Genomic DNA, 13,141 nt, shown 5'->3' on the forward strand with positions numbered 1-13,141 from the left:
CAGTGAAAGCAGGCGTAAGTGCTGCCTTGCACATGTGCAAAGATCACTGCTCCTACAGAGTTGGTTGGAATCCTGTAGAGGTTCCATAAGACTCCTGCTCTCTTTGTGCCAAGGAATCCTCTGATGGTTGATAAACAGGAGGAGATGTGTTCCCTGTGTTCCCATTCTTTGGGAATGAGGTGGCCTGGACTGTGTCTCTCCATGGCACAAGGGTGAAATCAAACTCTGGAAATGCCTAGTTGAATTTGGGGCCAAATTCTTGGTGAAAGCCCTCTTCCGAGTGTCCCACAGCTCATTTGAAGATCCCCAGTTTTGGGAACCCTTGGATGTCATTTCCTGGAAGTGCTCGTGCACGGAACAGTGCCTGTGGACACAGATTTGGCTTCCTCGTAGACATTAGCCGGGGCTGATCAAATGAATAGCCTGTTCTTGGCTGGGACTTCCTGAGTATTTTTCTCCATTCGGAGTCCTCTATGCCTTGTCTTGATCTGGCACGTGTCTGCCTTTCTGTCAAGGGTCAGCAGTCTCACTAATGGGCGAGAAGTGTGTGTCTCGATTTTGTCCATACTTGGGGCTATATGTGGAAAAAGCGTAGCTGTTAGGCAATGAATGTCTCTCGTCTGATGTCTGACTTACTTCTTTGCCCTTCTTAAAAGGATTGCAAGGTCGAAGCCTGTTTTCCTGCTTTCATGAGGGTCAAGCTACTCCCCGGGAAACCGGAAGAGGATGTGGGAACCTTCTCATCCTGCGTGATTGCGGGCTGGATGGACGATATCGGTGGTGAGGAACTTGAAGACTCAGGTGATTTTTCCCGGGGATTGAGATGTCTCGGGTCAATGAAGACACCTCAACTTGTCTCGAAGAGAGATGATGACATAAAAATCATGCTCAATAGGATCCCGCTGAGGCCCAGAGAGAAACTCCTTTTCACTAACATGAATGATCTGCTTTAGAGTGGACCCCCGTTGTGATCCCTTTTTCCTCCACCAAGTGATCAAAAACTCCTCCCTGACCGATTTTGGCCATGCTGATTCCTTGGCTCTTTTCCTCTTTTTCTGTCATTTAGAGAGACCTGCTTTCAAGAGATTCACCACCGAAAGAACTCAAGGTGAGTGAATGACGACGGTTTTCCCTTGTCTCTGGTGATACTTAGACAAGTGAAAAGGGAGCCCAAGAGGCAGTCGGGTTTTGTGGAAAAGCTGAGACGTGTCCCCTGCTTTGAGCTTGACCGGACCGATTGACCAAGTGGCGGTGATATGCACGGGTGGATAGTTAGGAAGCACAGGGACCTAGAAGAATTTCCACTTGAGTAATTTTTGCTAGTCCGGTTCCCAGTCGGGTATGTCTACGGAAGTTTGAGAATATTTTCAACTCTCAACTCTTTACGGGATGGGAGTGTGTAGCAGCTCTACTGGAGAAACCAGAGAGACTTGCCAGAGTTGAAAGCCTGTGTCAGTTGCGACTGGACTCTTAGGATCTCTAGGGCATCTTTCCCAGACATCTCGGTATTGGATGAAGAATTGAGTAGCCTGATACCTCGCTGTAGCATTCAAGAAAAGGCAGCAGCACCAATATCTGAGTCAAAAAGCTAATGGCAGGTTCAATCCCATTCGGTAAGTGGGTCGCGAGCGTCATGACTCATTTCAGGTTCATGCCACAGGAGGTCATGATCCGCTGAGAGTCTAATCAGGAAATGCAGGCATAACTGCTGCCTTCCACATGTCGAAAGATCATTTTCTTGACAGATCTTTGGAATCTTGTAGAGATTCCATAGAACTCCTTTTCCGTGTGCCCCACGGGATCCTCTGATGCTTGATATCCAGGAGGAGATGTGATCCCTCTCTGGGGATTATTGGGGCCTGAGGTAGATTCGATTGTGTCTCTCCATGGCTCAGTGGTGAAATGAAAGCGTTGAAGGACTGTGGCAATTTTAACAAGTGTTGGCAGAATTCTTGGAAAGCTATTCTTTTCCAAATGTCCTCCAGCTGATTTGAAGATCCCCCGGTGCTGGGGACTCTTGCGTGCCATTTCCCGGGAGTCTGCACACATTGGACAGTGCCCGTGGACACATATTTGGCAGCCTTCAACACATCAGTCAGGCTTAATCAATTGCAAAGGCTCCTTTTGCCTGGGTCCTCCTGAAAATTTGTGCTACATCCAGAGACCTCTCTGCCTTCTTCTGAATATTGCATGATTCTCTCCTTCTGTCATGGGTCAGCAGACTCCCCAGCGGGTTGCAAATGGCTGTCTTGATTTTGTCCATGTGTTCGCGAATGTCTGGCTGAAAGCATAGCCTTAGGGAAATGAGTTTCTCCTCTGGGATCTCTGTCTTACCCACTTCCCCTTTTCAAAGGGTTAGTGAGGTCGATGTGTCTTGTCCTGCTTTCACGGGGGTCAAGCCAACTGCCCGGGAAACTGGAAGATGATGTGTGAACGCTCTCATCCACTGTCCTTCCTGGGTGGAAGGAAGACATTTGTGGTAAGCATCTTCAGGTCTCAGGGGATTTTTCCTGGGGAGTGATATGGCTGGGGTCAATGATGACATAATCTGTCTGGAAGAGAGATGATGACCTAAAAATCATGCTCAGAGAGGTTATGCTGAGGCCCTGTGGGAAAGTCCTTTGGCCCAGCCTTCCAGATCTTCTTTAGAGCGGACTCCCATTTTGATTTCTTTCACCTGCACCGAGTAATCCAAAAGACCTGGGTGGCCGATTTTGGTCAGGCTGATTCCTTGGCTCCTTTCCTCTTTTTGTGTCCTTTAGCACAACCTGCCTCCGAGGAGTTCACCGTTGCGAGGACAAAAGGTGAGGGATTTCCCGTGATTTGCCCTGGCCCCATCTGACACTTAGGCAAGTGAGGATACACCTCAAAAGGCAGTAGGGTTTGCTGACAAAGCTGAGGCATGTCCCCTGGTGTTTGCTTGACCTTGCCTGGTTGACTAAGTGGCGGTGATGTGCGTGGGTGGATACTTAGGAATCAGAGAATCCTGAAACCTGTGTGCTGGAGTCATCTTCGATACCCTGCGTCCAAGTCCGATACGGCCTACTGAAAGGGGAGAATCGGCCAACTAGAAAAATGTGTTTTCCTGAGACATTTATGAGATGTGAATGGCTCAGAGCTCTACAGGAGACCGGTCAACTTGCTGTATTTGAACGCGTGTGTCAGTTGCGGTTGGACTCGTAGGATTTGCAGGGCGCATTTCCCATGAATCTTGAAACTGGATGAGCGACTCAGTAGTCCGATAGCTGGCTCCAGCTTTCAAGTGAAGGTAGCTGCACAGATAAGTGCATAGAAAATCTAAAGTCAGGGTCGATGCCAGGTGTGAAGGGCACACGAGGGTCAGGAGCACTTTCAGGTTCATGCCACAGGAAGTCATGTTTCCCTGGAGCTCTGGACAGTGAAAGCAGGCGTAAGTGCTGCCTTGCACATGTGCAAAGATCACTGCTCCTACAGAGTTGGTTGGAATCCTGTAGAGGTTCCATAAGACTCCTGCTCTCTTTGTGCCAAGGAATCCTCTGATGGTTGATAAACAGGAGGAGATGTGTTCCCTGTGTTCCCATTCTTTGGGAATGAGGTGGCCTGGACTGTGTCTCTCCATGGCACAAGGGTGAAATCAAACTCTGGAAATGCCTAGTTGAATTTGGGGCCAAATTCTTGGTGAAAGCCCTCTTCCGAGTGTCCCACAGCTCATTTGAAGATCCCCAGTTTTGGGAACCCTTGGATGTCATTTCCTGGAAGTGCTCGTGCACGGAACAGTGCCTGTGGACACAGATTTGGCTTCCTCGTAGACATTAGCCGGGGCTGATCAAATGAATAGCCTGTTCTTGGCTGGGACTTCCTGAGTATTTTTCTCCATTCGGAGTCCTCTATGCCTTGTCTTGATCTGGCACGTGTCTGCCTTTCTGTCAAGGGTCAGCAGTCTCACTAATGGGCGAGAAGTGTGTGTCTCGATTTTGTCCATACTTGGGGCTATATGTGGAAAAAGCGTAGCTGTTAGGCAATGAATGTCTCTCGTCTGATGTCTGACTTACTTCTTTGCCCTTCTTAAAAGGATTGCAAGGTCGAAGCCTGTTTTCCTGCTTTCATGAGGGTCAAGCTACTCCCCGGGAAACCGGAAGAGGATGTGGGAACCTTCTCATCCTGCGTGATTGCGGGCTGGATGGACGATATCGGTGGTGAGGAACTTGAAGACTCAGGTGATTTTTCCCGGGGATTGAGATGTCTCGGGTCAATGAAGACACCTCAACTTGTCTCGAAGAGAGATGATGACATAAAAATCATGCTCAATAGGATCCCGCTGAGGCCCAGAGAGAAACTCCTTTTCACTAACATGAATGATCTGCTTTAGAGTGGACCCCCGTTGTGATCCCTTTTTCCTCCACCAAGTGATCAAAAACTCCTCCCTGACCGATTTTGGCCATGCTGATTCCTTGGCTCTTTTCCTCTTTTTCTGTCATTTAGAGAGACCTGCTTTCAAGAGATTCACCACCGAAAGAACTCAAGGTGAGTGAATGACGACGGTTTTCCCTTGTCTCTGGTGATACTTAGACAAGTGAAAAGGGAGCCCAAGAGGCAGTCGGGTTTTGTGGAAAAGCTGAGACGTGTCCCCTGCTTTGAGCTTGACCGGACCGATTGACCAAGTGGCGGTGATATGCACGGGTGGATAGTTAGGAAGCACAGGGACCTAGAAGAATTTCCACTTGAGTAATTTTTGCTAGTCCGGTTCCCAGTCGGGTATGTCTACGGAAGTTTGAGAATATTTTCAACTCTCAACTCTTTACGGGATGGGAGTGTGTAGCAGCTCTACTGGAGAAACCAGAGAGACTTGCCAGAGTTGAAAGCCTGTGTCAGTTGCGACTGGACTCTTAGGATCTCTAGGGCATCTTTCCCAGACATCTCGGTATTGGATGAAGAATTGAGTAGCCTGATACCTCGCTGTAGCATTCAAGAAAAGGCAGCAGCACCAATATCTGAGTCAAAAAGCTAATGGCAGGTTCAATCCCATTCGGTAAGTGGGTCGCGAGCGTCATGACTCATTTCAGGTTCATGCCACAGGAGGTCATGATCCGCTGAGAGTCTAATCAGGAAATGCAGGCATAACTGCTGCCTTCCACATGTCGAAAGATCATTTTCTTGACAGATCTTTGGAATCTTGTAGAGATTCCATAGAACTCCTTTTCCGTGTGCCCCACGGGATCCTCTGATGCTTGATATCCAGGAGGAGATGTGATCCCTCTCTGGGGATTATTGGGGCCTGAGGTAGATTCGATTGTGTCTCTCCATGGCTCAGTGGTGAAATGAAAGCGTTGAAGGACTGTGGCAATTTTAACAAGTGTTGGCAGAATTCTTGGAAAGCTATTCTTTTCCAAATGTCCTCCAGCTGATTTGAAGATCCCCCGGTGCTGGGGACTCTTGCGTGCCATTTCCCGGGAGTCTGCACACATTGGACAGTGCCCGTGGACACATATTTGGCAGCCTTCAACACATCAGTCAGGCTTAATCAATTGCAAAGGCTCCTTTTGCCTGGGTCCTCCTGAAAATTTGTGCTACATCCAGAGACCTCTCTGCCTTCTTCTGAATATTGCATGATTCTCTCCTTCTGTCATGGGTCAGCAGACTCCCCAGCGGGTTGCAAATGGCTGTCTTGATTTTGTCCATGTGTTCGCGAATGTCTGGCTGAAAGCATAGCCTTAGGGAAATGAGTTTCTCCTCTGGGATCTCTGTCTTACCCACTTCCCCTTTTCAAAGGGTTAGTGAGGTCGATGTGTCTTGTCCTGCTTTCACGGGGGTCAAGCCAACTGCCCGGGAAACTGGAAGATGATGTGTGAACGCTCTCATCCACTGTCCTTCCTGGGTGGAAGGAAGACATTTGTGGTAAGCATCTTCAGGTCTCAGGGGATTTTTCCTGGGGAGTGATATGGCTGGGGTCAATGATGACATAATCTGTCTGGAAGAGAGATGATGACCTAAAAATCATGCTCAGAGAGGTTATGCTGAGGCCCTGTGGGAAAGTCCTTTGGCCCAGCCTTCCAGATCTTCTTTAGAGCGGACTCCCATTTTGATTTCTTTCACCTGCACCGAGTAATCCAAAAGACCTGGGTGGCCGATTTTGGTCAGGCTGATTCCTTGGCTCCTTTCCTCTTTTTGTGTCCTTTAGCACAACCTGCCTCCGAGGAGTTCACCGTTGCGAGGACAAAAGGTGAGGGATTTCCCGTGATTTGCCCTGGCCCCATCTGACACTTAGGCAAGTGAGGATACACCTCAAAAGGCAGTAGGGTTTGCTGACAAAGCTGAGGCATGTCCCCTGGTGTTTGCTTGACCTTGCCTGGTTGACTAAGTGGCGGTGATGTGCGTGGGTGGATACTTAGGAATCAGAGAATCCTGAAACCTGTGTGCTGGAGTCATCTTCGATAGCCTGCGTCCAAGTCCGATACGGCCTACTGAAAGGGGAGAATCGGCCAACTAGAAAAATGTGTTTTCCTGAGACATTTATGAGATGTGAATGGCTCAGAGCTCTACAGGAGACCGGTCAACTTGCTGTATTTGAACGCGTGTGTCAGTTGCGGTTGGACTCGTAGGATTTGCAGGGCGCATTTCCCATGAATCTTGAAACTGGATGAGCGACTCAGTAGTCCGATAGCTGGCTCCAGCTTTCAAGTGAAGGTAGCTGCACAGATAAGTGCATAGAAAATCTAAAGTCAGGGTCGATGCCAGGTGTGAAGGGCACACGAGGGTCAGGAGCACTTTCAGGTTCATGCCACAGGAAGTCATGTTTCCCTGGAGCTCTGGACAGTGAAAGCAGGCGTAAGTGCTGCCTTGCACATGTGCAAAGATCACTGCTCCTACAGAGTTGGTTGGAATCCTGTAGAGGTTCCATAAGACTCCTGCTCTCTTTGTGCCAAGGAATCCTCTGATGGTTGATAAACAGGAGGAGATGTGTTCCCTGTGTTCCCATTCTTTGGGAATGAGGTGGCCTGGACTGTGTCTCTCCATGGCACAAGGGTGAAATCAAACTCTGGAAATGCCTAGTTGAATTTGGGGCCAAATTCTTGGTGAAAGCCCTCTTCCGAGTGTCCCACAGCTCATTTGAAGATCCCCAGTTTTGGGAACCCTTGGATGTCATTTCCTGGAAGTGCTCGTGCACGGAACAGTGCCTGTGGACACAGATTTGGCTTCCTCGTAGACATTAGCCGGGGCTGATCAAATGAATAGCCTGTTCTTGGCTGGGACTTCCTGAGTATTTTTCTCCATTCGGAGTCCTCTATGCCTTGTCTTGATCTGGCACGTGTCTGCCTTTCTGTCAAGGGTCAGCAGTCTCACTAATGGGCGAGAAGTGTGTGTCTCGATTTTGTCCATACTTGGGGCTATATGTGGAAAAAGCGTAGCTGTTAGGCAATGAATGTCTCTCGTCTGATGTCTGACTTACTTCTTTGCCCTTCTTAAAAGGATTGCAAGGTCGAAGCCTGTTTTCCTGCTTTCATGAGGGTCAAGCTACTCCCCGGGAAACCGGAAGAGGATGTGGGAACCTTCTCATCCTGCGTGATTGCGGGCTGGATGGACGATATCGGTGGTGAGGAACTTGAAGACTCAGGTGATTTTTCCCGGGGATTGAGATGTCTCGGGTCAATGAAGACACCTCAACTTGTCTCGAAGAGAGATGATGACATAAAAATCATGCTCAATAGGATCCCGCTGAGGCCCAGAGAGAAACTCCTTTTCACTAACATGAATGATCTGCTTTAGAGTGGACCCCCGTTGTGATCCCTTTTTCCTCCACCAAGTGATCAAAAACTCCTCCCTGACCGATTTTGGCCATGCTGATTCCTTGGCTCTTTTCCTCTTTTTCTGTCATTTAGAGAGACCTGCTTTCAAGAGATTCACCACCGAAAGAACTCAAGGTGAGTGAATGACGACGGTTTTCCCTTGTCTCTGGTGATACTTAGACAAGTGAAAAGGGAGCCCAAGAGGCAGTCGGGTTTTGTGGAAAAGCTGAGACGTGTCCCCTGCTTTGAGCTTGACCTGACCGATTGACCAAGTGGCGGTGATATGCACGGGTGGATAGTTAGGAAGCACAGGAACCTAGAAGAATTTCCACTTGAGTAATTTTTGATAGTCCGGTTCCCAGTCGGGTATGTCTACGGAAGTTTGAGAATATTTTCAACTCTCAACTCTTTACGGGCTGGGAGTGTGTAGCAGCTCTACTGGAGAAACCAGAGAGACTTGCCAGAGTTGAAAGCCTGTGTCAGTTGCGACTGGACTCTTAGGATCTCTAGGGCATCTTTCCCAGACATCTCGGTATTGGATGAAGAATTGAGTAGCCTGATACCTCGCTGTAGCATTCAAGAAAAGGCAGCAGCACCAATATCTGAGTCAAAAAGCTAATGGCAGGTTCAATCCCATTCGGTAAGTGGGTCGCGAGCGTCATGACTCATTTCAGGTTCATGCCACAGGAGGTCATGATCCGCTGAGAGTCTAATCAGGAAATGCAGGCATAACTGCTGCCTTCCACATGTGGAAAGATCATTTTCTTGACAGATCTTTGGAATCTTGTAGAGATTCCATAGAACTCCTTTTCCGTGTGCCCCACGGGATCCTCTGATGCTTGATATCCAGGAGGAGATGTGATCCCTCTCTGGGGATTATTGGGGCCTGAGGTAGATTCGATTGTGTCTCTCCATGGCTCAGTGGTGAAATGAAAGCGTTGAAGGACTGTGGCAATTTTAACAAGTGTTGGCAGAATTCTTGGAAAGCTATTCTTTTCTAAATGTCCTCCAGCTGATTTGAAGATCCCCCGGTGCTGGGGACTCTTGCGTGCCATTTCCCGGGAGTCTGCACACATTGGACAGTGCCCGTGGACACATATTTGGCAGCCTTCAACACATCAGTCAGGCTTAATCAATTGCAAAGGCTCCTTTTGCCTGGGTCCTCCTGAAAATTTGTGCTACATCCAGAGACCTCTCTGCCTTCTTCTGAATATTGCATGATTCTCTCCTTCTGTCATGGGTCAGCAGACTCCCCAGCGGGTTGCAAATGGCTGTCTTGATTTTGTCCATGTGTTCGCGAATGTCTGGCTGAAAGCATAGCCTTAGGGAAATGAGTTTCTCCTCTGGGATCTCTGTCTTACCCACTTCCCCTTTTCAAAGGGTTAGTGAGGTCGATGTGTCTTGTCCTGCTTTCACGGGGGTCAAGCCAACTGCCCGGGAAACTGGAAGATGATGTGTGAACGCTCTCATCCACTGTCCTTCCTGGGTGGAAGGAAGACATTTGTGGTAAGCATCTTCAGGTCTCAGGGGATTTTTCCTGGGGAGTGATATGGCTGGGGTCAATGATGACATAATCTGTCTGGAAGAGAGATGATGACCTAAAAATCATGCTCAGAGAGGTTATGCTGAGGCCCTGTGGGAAAGTCCTTTGGCCCAGCCTTCCAGATCTTCTTTAGAGCGGACTCCCATTTTGATTTCTTTCACCTGCACCAAGTAATCCAAAAGACCTGGGTGGCCGATTTTGGTCAGGCTGATTCCTTGGCTCCTTTCCTCTTTTTGTGTCCTTTAGCACAACCTGCCTCCGAGGAGTTCACCGTTGCGAGGACAAAAGGTGAGGGATTTCCCGTGATTTGCCCTGGCCCCATCTGACACTTAGGCAAGTGAGGATACACCTCAAAAGGCAGTAGGGTTTGCTGACAAAGCTGAGGCATGTCCCCTGGTGTTTGCTTGACCTTGCCTGGTTGACTAAGTGGCGGTGATGTGCGTGGGTGGATACTTAGGAATCAGAGAATCCTGAAACCTGTGTGCTGGAGTCATCTTCGATAGCCTGCGTCCAAGTCCGATACGGCCTACTGAAAGGGGAGAATCGGCCAACTAGAAAAATGTGTTTTCCTGAGACATTTATGAGATGTGAATGGCTCAGAGCTCTACAGGAGACTGGTCAACTTGCTGTATTTGAACGCGTGTGTCAGTTGCGGTTGGACTCGTAGGATTTGCAGGGCGCATTTCCCATGAATCTTGAAACTGGATGAGCGACTCAGTAGTCCGAAAGCTGGCTCCAGCTTTCAAGTGAAGGTAGCTGCACAGATAAGTGCATAGAAAATCTAAAGTCAGGGTCGATGCCAGGTGTGAAGGGCACACGAGGGTCAGGAGCACTTTCAGGTTCATGCCACAGGAAGTCATGTTTCCCTGGAGCTCTGGACAGTGAAAGCAGGCGTAAGTGCTGCCTTGCACATGTGCAAAGATCACTGCTCCTACAGAGTTGGTTGGAATCCTGTAGAGGTTCCATAAGACTCCTGCTCTCTTTGTGCCAAGGAATCCTCTGATGGTTGATAAACAGGAGGAGATGTGTTCCCTGTGTTCCCATTCTTTGGGAATGAGGTGGCCTGGACTGTGTCTCTCCATGGCACAAGGGTGAAATCAAACTCTGGAAATGCCTAGTTGAATTTGGGGCCAAATTCTTGGTGAAAGCCCTCTTCCGAGTGTCCCACAGCTCATTTGAAGATCCCCAGTTTTGGGAACCCTTGGATGTCATTTCCTGGAAGTGCTCGTGCACGGAACAGTGCCTGTGGACACAGATTTGGCTTCCTCGTAGACATTAGCCGGGGCTGATCAAATGAATAGCCTGTTCTTGGCTGGGACTTCCTGAGTATTTTTCTCCATTCGGAGTCCTCTATGCCTTGTCTTGATCTGGCACGTGTCTGCCTTTCTGTCAAGGGTCAGCAGTCTCACTAATGGGCGAGAAGTGTGTGTCTCGATTTTGTCCATACTTGGGGCTATATGTGGAAAAAGCGTAGCTGTTAGGCAATGAATGTCTCTCGTCTGATGTCTGACTTACTTCTTTGCCCTTCTTAAAAGGATTGCAAGGTCGAAGCCTGTTTTCCTGCTTTCATGAGGGTCAAGCTACTCCCCGGGAAACCGGAAGAGGATGTGGGAACCTTCTCATCCTGCGTGATTGCGGGCTGGATGGACGATATCGGTGGTGAGGAACTTGAAGACTCAGGTGATTTTTCCCGGGGATTGAGATGTCTCGGGTCAATGAAGACACCTCAACTTGTCTCGAAGAGAGATGATGACATAAAAATCATGCTCAATAGGATCCCGCTGAGGCCCAGAGAGAAACTCCTTTTCACTAACATGAATGATCTGCTTTAGAGTGGACCCCCGTTGTGATCCCTTTTTCCTCCACCAAGTGATCAAAAACTCCTCCCTGACCGATTTTGGCCATGCTGATTCCTTGGCTCTTTTCCTCTTTTTCTGTCATTTAGAGAGACCTGCTTTCAAGAGATTCACCACCGAAAGAACTCAAGGTGAGTGAATGACGACGGTTTTCCCTTGTCTCTGGTGATACTTAGACAAGTGAAAAGGGAGCCCAAGAGGCAGTCGGGTTTTGTGGAAAAGCTGAGACGTGTCCCCTGCTTTGAGCTTGACCGGACCGATTGACCAAGTGGCGGTGATATGCACGGGTGGATAGTTAGGAAGCACAGGGACCTAGAAGAATTTCCACTTGAGTAATTTTTGCTAGTCCGGTTCCCAGTCGGGTATGTCTACGGAAGTTTGAGAATATTTTCAACTCTCAACTCTTTACGGGATGGGAGTGTGTAGCAGCTCTACTGGAGAAACCAGAGAGACTTGCCAGAGTTGAAAGCCTGTGTCAGTTGCGACTGGACTCTTAGGATCTCTAGGGCATCTTTCCCAGACATCTCGGTATTGGATGAAGAATTGAGTAGCCTGATACCTCGCTGTAGCATTCAAGAAAAGGCAGCAGCACCAATATCTGAGTCAAAAAGCTAATGGCAGGTTCAATCCCATTCGGTAAGTGGGTCGCGAGCGTCATGACTCATTTCAGGTTCATGCCACAGGAGGTCATGATCCGCTGAGAGTCTAATCAGGAAATGCAGGCATAACTGCTGCCTTCCACATGTCGAAAGATCATTTTCTTGACAGATCTTTGGAATCTTGTAGAGATTCCATAGAACTCCTTTTCCGTGTGCCCCACGGGATCCTCTGATGCTTGATATCCAGGAGGAGATGTGATCCCTCTCTGGGGATTATTGGGGCCTGAGGTAGATTCGATTGTGTCTCTCCATGGCTCAGTGGTGAAATGAAAGCGTTGAAGGACTGTGGCAATTTTAACAAGTGTTGGCAGAATTCTTGGAAAGCTATTCTTTTCCAAATGTCCTCCAGCTGATTTGAAGATCCCCCGGTGCTGGGGACTCTTGCGTGCCATTTCCCGGGAGTCTGCACACATTGGACAGTGCCCGTGGACACATATTTGGCAGCCTTCAACACATCAGTCAGGCTTAATCAATTGCAAAGGCTCCTTTTGCCTGGGTCCTCCTGAAAATTTGTGCTACATCCAGAGACCTCTCTGCCTTCTTCTGAATATTGCATGATTCTCTCCTTCTGTCATGGGTCAGCAGACTCCCCAGCGGGTTGCAAATGGCTGTCTTGATTTTGTCCATGTGTTCGCGAATGTCTGGCTGAAAGCATAGCCTTAGGGAAATGAGTTTCTCCTCTGGGATCTCTGTCTTACCCACTTCCCCTTTTCAAAGGGTTAGTGAGGTCGATGTGTCTTGTCCTGCTTTCACGGGGGTCAAGCCAACTGCCCGGGAAACTGGAAGATGATGTGTGAACGCTCTCATCCACTGTCCTTCCTGGGTGGAAGGAAGACATTTGTGGTAAGCATCTTCAGGTCTCAGGGGATTTTTCCTGGGGAGTGATATGGCTGGGGTCAATGATGACATAATCTGTCTGGAAGAGAGATGATGACCTAAAAATCATGCTCAGAGAGGTTATGCTGAGGCCCTGTGGGAAAGTCCTTTGGCCCAGCCTTCCAGATCTTCTTTAGAGCGGACTCCCATTTTGATTTCTTTCACCTGCACCGAGTAATCCAAAAGACCTGGGTGGCCGATTTTGGTCAGGCTGATTCCTTGGCTCCTTTCCTCTTTTTGTGTCCTTTAGCACAACCTGCCTCCGAGGAGTTCACCGTTGCGAGGACAAAAGGTGAGGGATTTCCCGTGATTTGCCCTGGCCCCATCTGACACTTAGGCAAGTGAGGATACACCTCAAAAGGCAGTAGGGTTTGCTGACAAAGCTGAGGCATGTCCCCTGGTGTTTGCTTGACCTTGCCTGGTTGACTAAGTGGCGGTGATGTG

At 48.8% G+C, this 13,141-nt stretch overlaps 8 non-coding genes across 8 annotated transcripts; all 8 read left to right on the forward strand.

Moving 5' to 3' along the window:
• The first annotated feature begins 830 nt into the window (after positions 1 to 830).
• On the forward strand, positions 831 to 911 carry LOC111747913 (small nucleolar RNA SNORD115). The gene has a single exon (XR_002783865.2). It is a non-coding gene; the product is annotated as a small nucleolar RNA SNORD115 (small nucleolar RNA).
• A 1,618-nt stretch (positions 912 to 2,529) lies between these two features.
• On the forward strand, positions 2,530 to 2,607 carry LOC111747925 (small nucleolar RNA SNORD115). Its single transcript, XR_002783877.1, has one exon. It is a non-coding gene; the product is annotated as a small nucleolar RNA SNORD115 (small nucleolar RNA).
• A 1,618-nt stretch (positions 2,608 to 4,225) lies between these two features.
• On the forward strand, positions 4,226 to 4,306 carry LOC111747887 (small nucleolar RNA SNORD115). The gene has a single exon (XR_002783841.2). It is a non-coding gene; the product is annotated as a small nucleolar RNA SNORD115 (small nucleolar RNA).
• Positions 4,307 to 5,924: 1,618 nt separating this feature from the next.
• Positions 5,925 to 6,002, forward strand: LOC111747926 (small nucleolar RNA SNORD115). The gene has a single exon (XR_002783878.1). It is a non-coding gene; the product is annotated as a small nucleolar RNA SNORD115 (small nucleolar RNA).
• A 1,618-nt stretch (positions 6,003 to 7,620) lies between these two features.
• On the forward strand, positions 7,621 to 7,701 carry LOC111747894 (small nucleolar RNA SNORD115). Its single transcript, XR_002783846.2, has one exon. It is a non-coding gene; the product is annotated as a small nucleolar RNA SNORD115 (small nucleolar RNA).
• Positions 7,702 to 9,319: 1,618 nt separating this feature from the next.
• Positions 9,320 to 9,397, forward strand: LOC111747927 (small nucleolar RNA SNORD115). The gene has a single exon (XR_002783879.1). It is a non-coding gene; the product is annotated as a small nucleolar RNA SNORD115 (small nucleolar RNA).
• A 1,618-nt stretch (positions 9,398 to 11,015) lies between these two features.
• Positions 11,016 to 11,096, forward strand: LOC111747911 (small nucleolar RNA SNORD115). The gene has a single exon (XR_002783863.2). It is a non-coding gene; the product is annotated as a small nucleolar RNA SNORD115 (small nucleolar RNA).
• Positions 11,097 to 12,714: 1,618 nt separating this feature from the next.
• Positions 12,715 to 12,792, forward strand: LOC111747928 (small nucleolar RNA SNORD115). Its single transcript, XR_002783880.1, has one exon. It is a non-coding gene; the product is annotated as a small nucleolar RNA SNORD115 (small nucleolar RNA).
• The last annotated feature ends 349 nt before the right edge of the window (positions 12,793 to 13,141 follow it).

The sequence above is a fragment of the Loxodonta africana genome, chromosome 13, assembly GCF_030014295.1.
Source record: "Loxodonta africana isolate mLoxAfr1 chromosome 13, mLoxAfr1.hap2, whole genome shotgun sequence".
NCBI lineage: Eukaryota > Metazoa > Chordata > Mammalia > Proboscidea > Elephantidae > Loxodonta > Loxodonta africana.